The sequence below is a fragment of the Bos grunniens genome, chromosome X (assembly GCF_055505025.1).
Source record: "Bos grunniens cultivar Pamir isolate PY7600 chromosome X, Bosgru_T2T1.0, whole genome shotgun sequence".
In the NCBI taxonomy this organism is placed as follows: Eukaryota; Metazoa; Chordata; class Mammalia; order Artiodactyla; family Bovidae; genus Bos; species Bos grunniens.
The window spans coordinates 3,397,956-3,415,519 of NC_141194.1; the positions used below are offsets into that span (position 1 = coordinate 3,397,956).

Genomic DNA, 17,564 nt, shown 5'->3' on the forward strand with positions numbered 1-17,564 from the left:
CAGTCTATGGGGTCACAAAGAGTCCAACACGACTGAAGCGACTGACCAGTATGTATCCATCTATCCACCCAACACTCCATCTTCTCTGTGTATCTAGGTATGTATCATGCGTCCATTCATTCTTATTTATTAGCCACACGCATACACACCAGCTACCTAAAGAAAATTCACTCTCATTGTCTATTTCTTCAGCCGGCGAGCGTCCAGGAAAGATTTCTGCAAAACCTGGAGGGTGATTGTAACATTCTGACCCAAAAGACGGGGAACACGAAATGCCAGAAGCCATCTGAGGCTTCCTGAGGGCCCCTCAGAGCTCAACGGCCTTTGCCATCTAGGCGGACACTGAGAGAGGAGAGTCCACCTTCCCATCAGGAGAAATGCACCCATTTGAAGACCCTGGGCAGAGAAAAATCAGGCAGGAGTTCTGTTTGTATCTGCTACTTTATGTTTCAGCCCTGTCCGACTCTTTGCGACCCAATGGACTGCAGCCTGCCAGGCTCCTCTGTCCATGGGGATTCTCCAGGCAAGAATCCTGGAGTGGGCAGCCATGCCCTCCTCCAGGGGATCTTCCACGGGATGTGAATTGCAGGGTCTCACCTAGGAATAAAACTCTGATTTGCAGGGCTCCTCCCTACACCAAGGCTGCCTTGGGGAAAGTGGCAGCTGAATTTATTTATGAGGAAGCAGTAAATGATGCTCCCAGGCCACACTAGCACAGCCCCGCTACTCTGTAAATAAAATGCAGCCTTTGCTTGCCTCTTACCTCGCAGCACTGACAGCGACCAGAGGCTCCCAGAGCATATTCCTCACAGGACCAATGGCTCTCTGGAGGCTGGCAGAGTTCTCTCCAATTTCGATCATGAGGAATTATATTCCAGATTTGAGAACGGGAACCTAGACTATCGTCCTCTTGAAATAATGGCCTGGATGACAAGAGTCGGTGTTATAACTCTGTCTCTTGTTGTTGGCAATGAAACCTCTTTCTCTTTCTGGTTGATTTCACTCTGTCCAGTAGAGTCTAGGCTCACACACCTCATGAGGACAGACTCAATGAATGTGTATAGCCTCTAGAGAGGTAGGGCCCATGAGGTGGGACCCATGGTGCATATTTGCAGGGCAGCAGTGGAGATGCAGGCAAAGACAGCAGACTTGTGGACACAGTGTCGGAGAGAGAGGCTGGGATGAACTGTGAGAGTAGCAGGGAAACATATACATCATGGCTGTAAAAAAGATCAGTTCAGCTCAGTTTAGTGGCTCAGTCGTGTCCGACTCTTTGCGACCCCATGGACTGCAGCACGCCAGGCCTCCCTGTCCATCACCAACTCCGGGAGCTTACTCAAACTCATGTCCGTTGAGTCGGTGATGCCATCCAACCATCTCATCCTCTGTCATCCTCTTCTCCTCCCACCTTCAATCTTTCCCAGCATCACAATCTTTCCCAAAGAGTGAGTTCTTCACATCAGGTGGCCAAAGTATTCAAGTTTCAGCATCAACATCAGTCCTTCCAATGAACACCCAGGACTGATCTCCTTTAGGATGGACTGGTTGGATCTCCTTGCAGTCCAAGGGACTCTCAAGAGTCTTCTCCAGCACCACAGTTCAACACCATCAATTCTTCGGTGCTCAGCTTTCTTTATAGTCCAACTCTCAGCTAGTGGGAATTTGCTATATGACTCAGTGAGCTCAAACTGGGGCTCTGTGACAACCTAGAGGGGTGGGATGGGGAGGGAGGTGGGAGGGGGATTCAAGAGGGAGGAGACACATGTATACTTACAGCTGATTCATGTTGAGGTATGGCAGAAACTGGCACAATATTGTAAAACAAATATCTCCCAATTACAAAAAAAAAAAAAAAATAAGGAAAGAAATAAAACCTCTTTTTCCAAATAAAGATATAGTCATATCAGATCAAACGTGGCAGAGGATAGACAGAAATATGCTGGTCCAGGGACACTGACAAATGAGCACGAGATATTGTTTAGAATTTATAAATACAAAGGGCTTGCTCGGCACACAAATTTAGCCGGGCGGTCACTCCAGATGTTTGTGGATCTTTAAGGAGGACGTGACCCTGGACATCAAAGCAGGAACCAAGATGACTTCACCTCTCGTCCACTTTCCCATTAGAGAGAGATGACTTAGGCATCGGGGAATTAAATCAGGGGGCTGGGGGCCCACAGGGAATGATATATTGTGGACCTGGAGACCTCTTGCCTACAATCAAAACAAACAAACGTTTCACCTCAGACCCTAAAACTAATTACTGAGTTGCCTCTCTGCAGACAAGACCCTGGAGTTTCTGAATGTGAAAAAAACCGGGCACAGATGTCACACCCGGGGATATTCACGTGTTCTCACACGCGACTGTATGCTCCTTCCTGGAGTTTTTAGCCCATGTTATGAGAACACACATAGACACGGTAATGCATATATTATCCGTGAAGGAAAATATTGCCTGTCATATTGGTCAAAAAAGGATGGTGCAGACAGCAAGCCATCGCATTACAGCTGCCCAACATTGAGCCCTGAGGGAACTCAGGAGAGAAACCAAACTCCTCGGTGGCTCAGACTGTAAAGAGAAATAAGTGAAAGTCGCTCAGTCGTGTCCGACACTTTGCGACCCCGTGGAACTATACAGTCCATGGAATTCTCCAGGCCAGAATATTGGAGTGGGTATCCACAGACTTCTCCAGGGGATCTTCCCAACCCAGGCATCAAACCCAGGTCTCCCACAATGCAGGCGGATTCTTTACCAACTAAGCCACCAAGGAAGCCCGAAAAAGAGTATGTTGGTCCCAAACAGCTGAGGGGCAGATCAAAGGAACGATTTCGGTGAGCCCAGACTTTTGCATCGTCTCGTACACAGAAAAGCAATAAATTCCTTAATTTGAGATGTCTGTTGTTGTTGACTCACCAAATCATTTCTGACCAACTCTTTGCAACCCCATGGTCTGCAGAACGCACGGCTTCCCTGTCTTCCCCTATTTCCCAGAGTTCACCCAAACTCATGTCCATCGAGTCGGTGCTGCCATCCAACCGTCTCATCCTCTGTCGTCCCCTTCTCCTCCTGCCTTCAATCTTCGCCAGCATCAGGGTCTTTTCTAATGAGTCAGTTCTTTGCATCAGGTGGCCAAAGGACTGGAGTTTCAGCTTCAGCATCACTCCTTCCAATGAACATTCAAGACTGATATCCTTTAGGATGGACTGGTTCGGTCTCCTTGCTGTCAAGGGACTCTCAAGAGTCTTCTCCAGCAGCACAATTTGAAAACATCAATTCTTCGAGATATCTGATTTTATTTAAAGTAACAGAAGAAGGGGTTGACGGATGAGATGGTTGGATGGCATCACTGACTCAATGGACATAAATTTGAAGAAACTCCAGGGGTTAGTGATGGACAGGGAGGCCTGGTGTGCTGCGGTCCATGGGGTTGCAAAGAGTTGGACACGACTGAGCGACTGAACTGAACTGAAACTTCTGATAATGTGAGTACCTAGCCTTTGCTGCAAAAACCCCTATACATCCAGACTTTCCCCTTGTCTCATCAGAGCAGCCCCTCAGAGTTACCTGAGATGCTGTGTACCGGGCTTAAGTCCTCAGCTTTGTCCACTGAATCAAACACACCTCTCAACATTTAGGCTGTGTATTTTTGCTTTTTCTTTTTTTTTTCAGTTGATATACATAATATACATCTAACTAACTGTCCTTCTATCCAGAAATACGTATTTGCCTTTAGAAATAATCTTTTCATAGTATTTGAATTTAATAGGAAGAGGTGATCAAGATGGTTACTTATTTGTGGGAAATAGTATAATTCTTTTGTGTGTGCTCTGTCAGGGGTGTGTGTTTGTGACCCTGTGGACTGTCACCCGCCAGGCTCCTCTGTCTATTAGATTTCCCAGGCAAGAATACTGCAGTGGGTTTCCACTTCCTTCTCCCAGGCATCTTCCCAACCCAGGGATCAAACCCATGTCTCCCCCGCATGGTAGGCAAATCCTTTACCACTGAGCCACCTGGCAAGTCCATACCTGAGGACAGTGCCTATTAAATGATGATGAAGAGAAGGAAGAAAGACATTGAAATACATTGTTCTCTTGGGCACAGTTCCTACCTTTAGGGCCACCAGGCACCAGTTTCGTGGAAGACAATCTTTTTCACTGACTGTGGAGGGTGGGATCATCTCTGGATGATTCAAGTGCATAAGACTAACTGTGAACCTTATTTCTTTTATTATCCCATCAGCTCCACCTCACATCATCAGGCATTTGATCCCAGAGTTTGGGGACCCCTGCCTAAGAGAAAGCACCTGATATAAATAACTTATTCATACAAACTGGTAAGGAAGGAATGGAAGCAAAAAGGAACAGAAGACGAAGTCTAGCAAAACTGTGCTTTGGGTGGGGTCTTTGCTGGTAAAAGCTGGGAAGAATCCGCCTGTCAGTGCAGGAGATGTGGGTTTGATCCCTGGGTCAGGAAGACCCCCTGGGGGTGGAAATGGCAACCCAGTCTAGTCTTCTTGCCTGGAGAATCCCATGACAGAGGAGCCTGGTGGACTACAGTCCACGGGGTCGCAAAGAGTTGGACACGAGTTAGTTACTAAACAAGAAAGGCTTCAGCTGGAGAGTTTATCCTAGAGGGAGCTCTGTGGTGTGAAGAATGGAGATGCTTGTCAGGATCCTATAAAGCACCCAGCAGCCCCCACAGCCATGAAAGAGCCAGCCTCAGACGTCAATAGAAACCGAGTTGGGAAACTCTCCAAGGACATTCTTCCGGAGAAGAATGAAGCTGTGTGCAGTCAGCAGCCAATGCTCATGGCAGCCGGCGATTATGTTTGATGATCCCGTGAAGGCAATCTGGGAGGCTGACTAAAGTCCCCTCTACCGTTGAGCTGCCTGCATGGACAACTAATTCAGAATGGGGACCATGTTTTACATCAGTTTCAAATAAATGGCAAGGTCACCAATTCTCTCAAACTCATGAACTTGTGTTTTCGCTCAATGAGGGGCTTCTGAATACAGACAGCAATGCGATGGTAACCCAGGTGTCAACTACGCATCGGCACTTGCCATGGACACTTGCTATCCAGGTCTACAAGGATTAAATCAGATGCTGCTGCAGCTGCTCACCTTCAACACCCCTGGAAAGGAGTTCAGGGTGGAGAGCAGACTCGAGGCATCCCTGCTCAGGTAAAAACTGGCAGAACAGGTTTTCAGACAGTTAGATATTCTTAGGAGCTGACTTTTTGAGCCCAGTTTTTGTATCTCTTCCTATGCAGAAAACCACTAAATTCCTTCATGGTGATGACTGTTCCTCGTGATTAGTGAAAACTTCTGCAAAAACAAAACAAAACAAAACAAAACATGTGCCTGATCGCATGCATTCCCCTTCAGCAAAATCACATATATACTGACCTTCCTCTGTCCCTCTTTGGAGCAGTCTTTCTGAGCTGTCTGACGTGCTGTCTCCCAGGCTATCATCTTCATTTTGTCCCAGAAAAAAACTTAAACTCACAACTGAGCATTGTGCATTTTCTTTTTAGTAGCTGGAAACTTTGTTTTGCCAAGGACTTTGTCCCAACTGCAGAATTAATGAACCCGCTGCTGGGAAATTCGGACGGAGCTGACGTGCCTGCAGGAAGTGACTGCTGTTGACGAGGTTTCTTTGCAAACTATCTGGAAGTTTGATCCCCGTGGGATTCCATTAACATAATTGAAAGGAGGATTTATTTTGTTCTCGTTAAGTGGAATGAAAGGGACTGATTATATGCTGCCCTTCTTGGGACATTAATTTAATCTCGAAATTCTTAAAAGCAGGGAGGGGACAGGCTTTAATATTATATACAGTGTATATCCCAGGCTCCCTTGAGGAGAGGGACCGTGGCTTTGGTCCGCTTGAATTATTCATGAATCTGTGCCATATTTTTATGCATTTAGGTAGTGAGATGATTTTCCGTTTTCCCCCATGATGGATAAATCAGAAACACGAAGAAATAAAGCAAAGAGTACCTCCTGAGACTCGCAGACAACAGCTGTCCAGACCAGTATGACATCCTGTATCTTTCTTCTGTGACTTGGGAAATACACAACGGGATGCAGACTGATACCTTTTTTTATATGAAAGGGAGTTTGGGTGAATCACTCTAGATAATTTGTAATTTTGTTCATTTCTAAGCCAACATTCTTTCAGAATTTTCCACAGTTTATTGTGATCCACATAGTCAAAGGCTTTGGCATAGTCAATAAAGCAGAAATAGATGTTTTTCTGGAACTCTCTTGCTTTTTCGATGATCCAGCGGATGTTGGCAATTTGGTCTCTGGTTCCTCTGCCTTTTCTAAAACCAGCTTGAACATCAGGAAGTTCACAGTTCGTGTATTGCTGAAGCCTGGCTTGGAGAATTTTGAGCATTACTTTACTAGCATGTGAGATGAGAGCAATTGTGTGGTAGTTTGAGCATTCTTTGGCATTGCCTTTCTTTGGGATTGGAATGAAAATGGACCTTTTCCAGTCCTGTGGCCACTGCTGAGTTTTCCAAATTTGCTGGCATATTGAGTGCAGCACTTTCACAGCATCATCTTTCAGGATTTGAAATAGCTCATCTGGAATTCCATCACCTCCACTAGCTTTGTTCATAGTGATGCTTTCTAAGGCCCACTTGACTTCACATTCCAGGATGTCTGGCTCTAGGTCAGTGATTGCACCATCATGATTATCTGGGTCATGAAGATCTTTTTGTACAGTTCTTCTGTGTATTCTTGCCATCTCTTCTTGATATCTTCTGCTTCTGTTAGGTCCATACCATTTCTGTCCTTTATCGAGCCCATCTTCTTATGAAATGTTCCCTTGGTATCTCTAATTTTCTTGAAAAGATCCCTAGTCTTTCCCATTCTGTTGTTTTCCTCTATTTCTTTGCATTGATCGCTGAGGAAGGCTTTCTTATCTCTTCTTGCTCTTCTTTGGAACTCTGCATTCAGATGCTTATATCTTTCCTTTTCTCCTTTGCTTTTCACTTCTTTTCACAGCTATTGGTACGGCCTCCCCAGAAGTGAACTGAAGCCAACATTCTAGTTTTAAAATATATGTGAAATGTACAATATAAAATATATTAAAATTAAATGTATACACGGGGCTTCCCAGGTGGCTCAGCAGGTAGAGAACCCACCTGCCAAAGCAGGAGATGCAGGTTTGATCCCTGGGTCGGGAAGATCCCCTGGAGGAGGGCATGGCAACCCATCCCTGTATTCTTGCCTGGGGAATCCCATGGACAGAGGAGCCTGGCAGGCTACAGTCCGTGGGATTGCAAGCAGTCGGACTTGACTGGAGAGACCAAACTCACATGCATGCATGCAAACATATACATGAAAGCGAAAATTTCCCCCCCTTCTTCAGTGAAAACATACTGGCAGAAACACTTTCATCTTATTAAATAAATAAAATTGGATGTATTTTTTGTGACTTTTTTCCAAGATTAAAAAAGAAAAAGGTCAACTATACTTAGACTATCAAAAGGGAGAGACTGTTGTAGCTGTTTCGTCACAAAGTCATTTCCAACTCTTTGCAAGGCCATGACTTGCAGCATGCCAGGCTTCCCTGTCCTTCACTATCTCCCAGACTTTGCTCAAATTCACATCTGTGAATCGATGATGCTATCTAACCATCTCATCCTCTGCCACCCTCTTCCTCTTTTGCCTTCAACCTTTCCCAGTATCAAGGTCTTTTCCAAAGGGACCTTTCCGGTGAGAGACAGACTTCAGTTTAAAAACATTTTTTTTGCCTCACCTCACAGCATGTGGGTATTAGTTCCCCAACCAGAGATTGAACCCTTGTCCCCTGTGTTGAAAGCAGAGGAGTCTTAACCACCAGACTTCCAAGGAAGTCCCGAGAGATAGACTCTTCTTATAAAAGTGTTGAGGCCAATGAAGAAACAAAATTGCTTCTAATTTGATCATTTTTTTGAAATGATGAGAATCAAGTTGCTTGTGTCTCTGCATGAACGACCAGGCTTCTCTCGGAAGTTAGCTATAAAAATGTTGAATTATGACATGTCAGTGCTATGATGAGCTACTCCAGAAAAATTTCAGAGCAGCAGGAATTCACAAAAAGTGATGTCACAGGGTTGCAGGAAAAAAAAAAAAGATTTAGAGGAACTGACATGAGAAGAATCAGACCCATATGATGCTGAAAGTTGTATGATCCCTTAAAATGGAAAGAAAAAAAACAACCAGGGAATGAACTGCTCAAGTTTTAAGAAGTCTTCCTAAGATAATCAATATTTTGATTTCAATAGGGGAATTATAACCTCCTAGTAGCCGAAAATAACTTGGGTTCTTCAATCAGGTTTTGATATAACTGTATTTCTGGATGGATGGTGCACTTAACAAGTGTGGTCGGCATTTCAACCAAGCTGTGTGTGCCATTTGCTCAGTTGAGTCTGACTCTTTTGTGACCCCATGGACTGTACCCAGACAGGCTCCTGTTTCCACGGGAGTCTCCAGGCAACAATACTGGAGTGGGTTGCCACTCCCTTCTCCATCAGGCAATGTGTAAATAAAGTATAATAAGTGGTCACCCTACCTTTGGGGATGGGCCTGAGTCCTACCGCCCAGCTGTCAAGTCTAGAAAAATTACTTCATCGTTGAAATCAGGTCCAAAGACACCCACATCCCATGAGATGTGCTTACCATGAACCTTACTGGTCTGCACAACTGGTGTGGAGTCGAAATGGTCGTCAAACCTCTGATTAAAGAGAATAAAATCCAAGCAAGATGAGTTACCACAGACATAGAGAACGGATTTGGGGTACCCAAGGGGAAGCTAGAAGTCGGAGGGATAGCCTGGGAGTTTGGGATTAGCAGATGGCAACTATTATATGTAGGATGGATCAACAGGTAATACTCTAGAGCCCAGGGAACTCTTGTAGACTTGGAGTAGCATCACTCAGTCGTGTCTGACTCTTTGTGACCCCATGGACTGTAGCCCTCCAGGCTCCTCTGTCCATGGGATTTCTACAGGCAACAATACTGGAGTGGGTTGCCATTTCCTTCTCCAACTTGGAGTAAGCTATAATGGAAAAGAATATGAAAAAAAAAATATATATATATATAGATATATATGAATAAACTTTCCAGGTGGTAAAGACTCTGCCTGCCAATGCAGTAGACCTGTGTTCGATCCCTGGGTCAGGGAGATCCCTGGATAATGGAAATGGCAACCCACTCCAGCATTCTTGTCTGGAGACTCCCATGGATGGAGAAGCCTGGCGGGCTACAGTCCATGGGGTTGCAAAGAGTCGGACAGGACTGAGCATGCGAGCTTATGTGTGTAGCTGAGTCACCTAACTCTACAGAAGTAATTAACACAACATTGTAAATAAACTATGCTTCGGTTTAAAAAAAGAAAAAAAGATGTATGCATCCGTCATGTATGTTTATGCTTAGCTAGGGTGCAGACCTTAAAGTCTGCTTATATAAATGTGCGAATAAGCAAATGAATGGTTAAAAGAGGATACAGCAGTGGCTGCTGCTGCTGCTGCTAAGTCGCTTCAGTCATGTCCGACTCTGTGAGACCCTCCAGACGGGAGCCCACCAGGCTCCCCCGTCCCTGGGATTCTCCAGGCAAGAACACTGGAGTGGGTTGCCATTTCCTTCTCCAATGCATGAAAGTGAAAAGTGAAAGGGAAGTCACTCAGTCATGTCTGACTCTTAGCGACCCCATGGACTGCAGCCCACCAGGCTCCTCCGTCCATGGGATTTTCCAGGCAAGAGTACTGGAGTGGGGTGCCACTGCCTTCTCCAACACGGCAGTGGAGAGCCCTTTAAAAACCTCTGCTTGGAGGCATGTTCAAATCTTTGCCAGCCCCGTGCCTTGGCCACAGAGTAATAGCTACAGTTTCTTGAATTGCTACATTGTGCCAAGCATTTTTGCTTCATTAACTCGAATTCTCACAAAAGCCCCCAAAAATATGTGTTTAGTCCACTTGCCAAGAATATAGAACTAAGAAGGGCCAGTATTAGACTTGGAATCCAAGACTATCTGACTGTTAAGTCTGGGGGATTATAATTCACAGCTTGTTCTTTGGGGAGATAAAAATTATTTATATAAAAATGTATTCCTGGGCTTGCCTGGTGGCTCAGTGGTAGAGAAGCCGCCTGCCAAGGCAGGAGATGCAGGTTCAATCCCTGGGTCTGGAAAATCCCCTGGAGAAGGAAATGGCAACCCATTCCGGTATTCTTGCCTGGAGAATCCCATGTACCAAGGAGCCTGGCGGGCCACAGCCTATGGGGTTGCAAAGAGTCGGACGTGCCTTAGCCAGTGGTGCATGCGAGCCAAGTCCTTCCAGTTCTATCTGACTCTTTGCAACTTGTGGACTCTAGCCTGCCAGGCTCCTCTGTCCATGGGATTCTCCAGGCAAGAATACTGGAGAGGGTTGTCATGCCCTTCTCCAGGGGATCTTCCCCACCCAGGGATCGAACCTGTGTCTCTTACATCTCCTGCGCTGGCAGGCTGGTTCTCTACCAGTAGCTCCATCTGTGAAGCCCACAACAGCAGTAACAACAATATTCCTTTATCTCACCACCATCTCCAAATGTGAGGAACTCTTAAGCCAGCTCTAAGGTATCTATGGTCATCTTGTTTCTGTTCAACCCCAGCCCTTGTTGAGATGTACATTTGTCCTACCTTATTACTAGAGGTTACACTTTAAGTGATAAAACTAAATGGCTCTTGAAAAGTATATGTGTTTCAAAGTCCAAATCTCTTTTCTCAACAGCCAACAGTAATGCCTTACAAGGACGATAGTGACAAGGAGATTAATTAGCCTCCGTTCTGCAAAATACTCTGTGCTTCTGCCACCTGATATATTTTTTTCCTTGGATGTGTTTCCAGTGAGAGCAGGAAAAAAAAAAAAAAAAGAGAGAGAGAGAGAGAGAAGTCTGGGAACCATGCCTGGAATATTATTAAATTATCCTTGTGCCGTTCATTGATTTACAACCTGTGGGACCTCAGAGCATCAGAGCATTCTGTGTTCTAGTGAAAGTCCCAAGCTTCCCCCTTTGTGTCTATTTCCCTTTGATTTAAAATGTGTGTGCTAAGTCACTTCAGTAGTGTCCAACTCTTTGCAACCCCATGGAGTGTAGCCCAACAGGCTCCTCTGTCCAGGGGATTCTCCAGGCAAGAATACTGGAGTGGGTTGCCATTTCCTTCTCCAGGGGATCTTCCCAACCCAGGGATCGAACCCAGGTCTCATGTCTTCTGCATTGACCTGCAGCCTCTTTACCGCCAGAGCCAACTGGGAAGCCCATTCGTGGTAAAGTACCATTTTCTTAAAATCTGGCAGGAGCTGGAATCAGCACGATGGCTCATTTTGCTTCTGAGTCAACTTAGGAACCAACGCATGACATAATCAATGCGGCTGGAAGTTAAAAATCAAGCTATCTGACATTATTGCATTTGTATTTTTAAGAGGGTGTATTTACTTCATATTTATCTCATTTTGTCATCATTGACGGGATTCTTTCACCTCACCCTTATTTTCTTGGGCTTTATTTATCCCCTATTAGAGCCAATGGAATCATCAGGAAGTAAATCACACCACAGGTAATAATGAGCAGTTAATATGCTCCTATAAATCATCTTTATTTCTTCCAAAGTTTTACTCAAAGATATACACTATGTGCCACCAGCCAACAAAATAGGAAAAATGCTTTCCTGACACACCAAATACAACTCTGACTAGCTTTTGGCATCTCACGTTGGAAAACAAAAAAAAAAGCCAAAAATAAAAGCCCAATGGGTTCCACACTGCCGTTAAAGGGCACCACGGTTGCTTTGACTTTGGGGTGATATTTCAGTCATTTCTTATGTTATTGTGAGCACCTTACATTAACATGAATAATATACGTGGTTAACAGATTTATATAAGAAGCTGGAGATCCATGTTCACACCCTACGTAGCTCAGTGAGTCGATGAAAAATTGAATCGTTCAATTTTTAAAAATTAAAAATCCATTGACTGGTCTGAGTGACAGTTCGTACAGAAAAATCAAGATATATGCTTGCTTCTTTCCCTGTATTTAATAGCTTGCAAAGGCATGACTTGATTCTCAAGTATTTTTTAGAGATGATCAGTGTGCCTACTTATAGCATGATCATGAACTCACCCATGTAGTAAAAATTTGCATTTTTAGTTATTTCTTCATTTCTTTGGCTGCATTACGGGGCATGTGGGATCCTAGTTACCCAACCAGGGATCAAATTCGAATCTCCTGCATTGGAAGCATAGAGGGCAACCACTGGACTGCCAGAGAAGTCTGAAAATTTGTATATTAAAATGGCTATCCTTATATGTTCCCGTGTCTCCTAGTTTATATAGTCTATGGCAACTTGAATGGAACTTCCATCCTACTGTTAAGATTATATACATCTCATTTATGCTGAATTGGTTCATGGTGCTTTTCAGGCCTACTAAGTACCCTTCTACTTTCCTGCGTAGTCATTCTATCAATTTTTGAGAGCTTGATATCAAAACTCCAGCGAAAAATCTTAATTTACCTACTAAAAAACTCATTGTAATATATAGTGGAACTATATGCAACTTTGCTCCGTATCTTTCCAAGTCTCCTGTAAATGTGTTATCATACTTGCAAAATTTTAAAGAAACAAAAAAGAAAGAGGAAAACAAAAATAAAAAAAAAAGGATGAATACACGAGACACTAATAAACGGTCTAACCTAATTTTGAAGAGAATTTGAGTGGAGGGGGACAAGTGTGGAAATAAAAAGACTATATAGATTTCCCTATAGGGAAGGGAAGTATATATAGGGATTCCCTGGTGGGTCAGATGGTAAAGCGTCTGCCTGGAATGCGGGAGACCCGGGTTTGATCCCTGGGTCCAGAAGATCCCCTGGAGAAGGAAATGGCAACCCACTCCAGTATTCTTGCCTGGAGACTCCCAGGGACAGAGGAGCCTGGTGAGCTCCAGTCCATGGAGTTGCAGAGTCAGACACAACTGAGTGAGTAAAAGCACTATATGTTTGTTAAAAAAAAAGTCACCATCCTTATTAATGGCCAGAGTGTGTCTTCTTTAGCCAGTGGGAGCCCATTCAAGTTGGCTCTTGCCTGTCTTTGATACCATCCTAGAAGTCTTAGACAGCTTTGCTTTCTAGTAACTGCACAGCTGATGGAGGGAATTCTTCTTTATTGATGAATTTCAAGTGAAAAATTAACAGAGATGAGCATAAGGAAAGAATCCCTATTTTTCAGCCCCTTGTGAATGAATGGATCTCAGTGATGGCCACCAAGGTCTTCAAACATCTCCAAAAGAGGAGAGCCTGTTGACCCTGGTGGAGGAATTCAATAGCATGACTGAAGCTCCCTTGCTCCAAGCCTCCCTCTCTCAATTCCTGGGGGCTCCAGGCATCCCTGAGTTTGTGGCTGCCTCCCTCCCGTCTCTGCCTCTGTCTTCACGTGGCTTCTTCTCTGTGTCTGTGTCTCACCTCTTCTGTGTCTTATAAAGACCCTGACATTGGGTTTAGGGCCACCCCCATCCAGGAGGACCTCATTTCCAAATCCTTCGCTTTACGTCTGCAAAGACCCTGTTTTCAAGTCGGGTCCTGTTCTGAGGTCAAGGTGCCCCAGGGTTGACTCCCTCCAGAGTCTCCAGGGGAGGGTCCTTCCCATCTCTTCCAACTTTTGGGGGCTCCAGGCGTCCATCCCTGGGCTGGTGGCCACCTCCCTCCCGTCTCCACTTCCATCTCCACGTGGCTTCTCCTCTGTGTCCATGTCTGTCTTCTTCTGTGTCTTACAAGGGCCCTGTCCCTGGGTTTAGGGCCACCCTTGTTCAGGAGGACCTCATCTCAGATCCTTCACTCCATCATGTCTGCAGAGACCCTGTTTCCAAATAACATGCCATTGTGAGGTTCCAGCTGAACATGAGTTTCTGAGGAACGTAAGAGCCTTGAAGCGGATTGGCAATCTAGATCCTGCAGAGGTAGTTGCGACGTAGGTTTGGCCTACCTGGTGGGGAGCTCTATGCCTAGAATGCCCAGAGTTCTGCCAAGCTGAAGTAAGTGGCTCCCAGCTTATGGTCCTCCAGCAATCAATCAAGGGTCAAGGGCCCTTCCTTGGTGGGAGGCACGGACTTGGACTTGAGAGTAGGCAATGCCTTATAGTCCACGGTTGTTCTGAGGAAGGGATGGAGCCTGGAGCAGCCACAATTTCCAGCAGAGAGGGGCTAGTACGAAGCTCTGAAAACAGGATCCGTCTCCCATGACAAGCAGTCACTCAGTCCTGTCTGACTCTTTGGGACCCCATGGACTGTAGCCCTCCAGGCTCCTCTGTCCACGGGATCCGTCTTCCTTGAACCCACAAAAGTTCTCGACATGAAGCTCTCCCAAGTCTTTCATATTTTCCTAAATAAGCCTCAGTGTCAGTCACTCCTTGGCAACAATTTCAGGCCAATTTAAGGATGCTCTAAATGCCACATGTACAGATATAAGATGCTAAAGACAAGGGTATATTTTTATTTAGTCTCTAAGTCGTGTCCTACTCTTTTGCAACCCCACAGACTGTAGCTCACAAGGCTCTTCTGTCCATGGGATACTCCAGGCAAGAATACTACAGTGGGTTGTCATTTCCTTCTCCAAAGGCTCTTCCCAACCCAGGGATCAAACCCAGGTCTCCTGTGCCTCCTGCATAGCCACGCAGGTTCTTTACCACTGAGCTGCCTGGGAAGGCCCAAAGGAATAGTCATGAAAGCAAAGAAGAAATGAGCTTGGGTATGGATTTCTCACATTAACAGGCTTTCTCGTGGAGTCTGAGTAAATAATTACCTGTCCTCTGTGACATATCCCAGGTCTGATATGATGCGGGTTTTTCTTTGTTAGCTTTCTTTAATCAGGAAGGTTTCAACAATGGGTCATGTCACCCTGCAGGTATCCATGACTAGGAGGGAACAGATGGTTGTGAAAATACTCAAGAAACAGTGAATATTGTTGTTATTGTATATTAAGTTATAACACACAACCTTATGTTGCTAGACTCATGAGCCTCTAAATATACTCTGAAAGTGAAAAGTGAACGTGAAGTCGCTCAGTTGTGTCTGACTCTGCGACCCCATGGACTGTAGCCCACCAGGCTCCTCCATCCATGGGATTTTCCAGGCCAGAATACTGGAGTGGGTTGCCATTTCCTACTCTAAGCTGCTCAAAATAGTGGAAATATACATTTCCAAAAGCATACTTTAATGCAATTTCACTCTTTCATTATGTAAACACAGACATTGTCAAAAGAAAATCTACCTTGCATCAAAAAACCCAAAAGAGGGGGGAAAAAAAAAACCTGCCTCTATCTGCTACCTAGAGATAACCATTTTTTTTTTGAGAGGTAACTATTAACATTTTACTTTATAAACTGCCAATCATTCTGTGTTGTAATTGCTGTTTTGTTGCTCAGTCATGTCCAACTCTTTGACACCTCATGGACTGCAGGACTCCAGGCTTCCCTGTCGTGACCAACTCCCAGAGCTTGCTCAAACTCATGTCTATTGAGTCAGTGATGCCATCCAACCATCTTATCCTCTGTCACCATCTTCTCCTCCTGCCTTCAACCTTTCCCAGCATCAGGGTCTTTTCCAAATGAGCTGGCTCTTCACATCAGGTGACCAGAGTATTGGAGCTTCAACATCAGTCTTTCCAATGAATTTTCAGGGTTGATTTCCTTTAGGATGGACTGGTTTAATCGCCTCACTGCCCAAGGAACTCGTATTATATTATATAGTGTTTTATCATAATATTTTCATATTCTCACCTTTTTTGAAAGGTACATTTTTTCAATTGATAAATATTATAAAGAATTTCCCCTTTTCTATTATGTACTTTTCTGTATTACCATAGAAATCCATGGAATACATTTGCATATAGTATAAATAATTTGTGCAGTAATCTACTGCTATATATTTAGAAAGCTGCAGTATCCTGTTTATAAGCTATAAAAAGTGATAGCGATAAATATTCTCATCAGAAAACTTAACCCTGGGGCTTCGCTGGTAGTCCAGTGGCTAAGACTCCAGGCTTCCAATGCAAGGGGCCCAGGTTCCATCCCTGGTCAGGGAACTACATCCCACATGCTGCAACTAAAAATACTGTTTGCTGCAACTAAGACCTGGTACAGTTAAATAAATCAATACAAATAAATAATCTGTATATATGCATATAAAACCCTTAACAAACTGTCCATCGTTTTCCTAAAGAAAATTGCTAAAATAAATATATATCATCTTGCTCTAAAAATGAAAAAAATCATGCTGAAATTTCTTCCAAAAAGGGCGAGCAACAAAAAAATTGCACTGCAGCAAATCTCAGAGCTCGAGTCTTAGGAAAATAGATGCTTAAAACATTGTGACACATGAGCAAACCCAATAGATGTTGACTTTTTTTTTGAATGGCAGGAGTATGCATTATTTTAGCTTCTTATTTTATGGCAGTTTGGAGAACATTAATGTGTAAAAATGGATGTATGGCATTCACAGTCTCGCTTTCCTGTGAACATTTAAAACGTTAAAGACCACTTAGTATGTATGAGTTTGTCTATAATAGGAAATTAACCACTCACGCAATTAAGGCCTCTGCTTGAGGTTCTCCGTCTGACTTTGAAGTGCTAATAAGACAAAATTACCCAAATCCAGGAAAGAAATTAAGAAATGTGAAATGTTAATTAAATTCAGAAAGGGAACTACTGGGAAAAGCAATGTGAAATGGAAATTAAACAAAGAGAAATAAAAACATATATATGTGTTTAGATAACAGGAGAAAAAAATAGATTCAATTGAATTGAATTTGGATTCAATTTAATCACAGGATTAAAAAATAGATCTCTACAACTGCTTCAAGTGATTTTTTAATGAATTCAGTGATGGCTTCTGAGAATATGCAATTCTTCGTAACCCTACGGCCTGTAACCCTCCAGACTCCTCTGTTCATCGAATTTTCCAAGTAAGAATACCGGAATGGGTTGCCATGCCCTTCTCAAGGGGATCTTCCTGACCCAGGGATCGAACCTGGGTCTCCTTACCATCTGGGTCATGTCTGAGGGAAGCCCTCTGAAAAAAACGAATAAAGATCTGATTTCAATAATGGTGTGGCTTTTTCCTTCCCAAAACCAAAGTCCTGTAACCACACCTAATCGAAACAGAAACTCCAGTTATTGCAAGATGCCACGGAAATGCCTTTTTTCCGACCTAATTTGGTAACTGGGATTTCTGAATAATCCTGAAGTTCCTTTCCAAGAATGAACACCGTAATTCAAGTGAAACAGAAGCCAAGGAGGCAAGGTCTATGATATTACCCTCTCAAGGAATTCTAAACCAAATTTAGTTCCGTAAATTTTCCAGGCAATTTGAGTTTTGACAAACGGATTTGGGATCCTTCCAAACTGGCCCTGGGCACTGCAGTGAAATGGCATTTATCACGTGTTTCCTGACTATAATATTGTTTTTCCATCTTTACCTCTTTTAAACCAAATCTGTTTTTAATATTCTGGGTTGTCTTTTTTTTTTTATTAATTTTAGTGCTTT

General features: G+C 43.9%; 1 long non-coding RNA gene across 2 annotated transcripts in view; it reads right to left on the bottom strand.

The window, feature by feature from the left end:
* The window catches only part of LOC147339707 (uncharacterized), a 236,010-nt gene extending 228,965 nt beyond the window's left edge, over positions 1 to 7,045 (bottom strand). For both annotated transcript variants that reach the window (XR_015158784.1, XR_015158785.1), the window contains exons 1-2: positions 5,410 to 7,045; positions 764 to 1,706 (exon numbers count right to left, since the gene is read on the bottom strand). This is a non-coding gene — a long non-coding RNA (uncharacterized LOC147339707). The remainder of the gene's footprint in view (positions 1 to 763; positions 1,707 to 5,409) is intronic.
* Between the last annotated feature and the right edge of the window lie 10,519 nt (positions 7,046 to 17,564).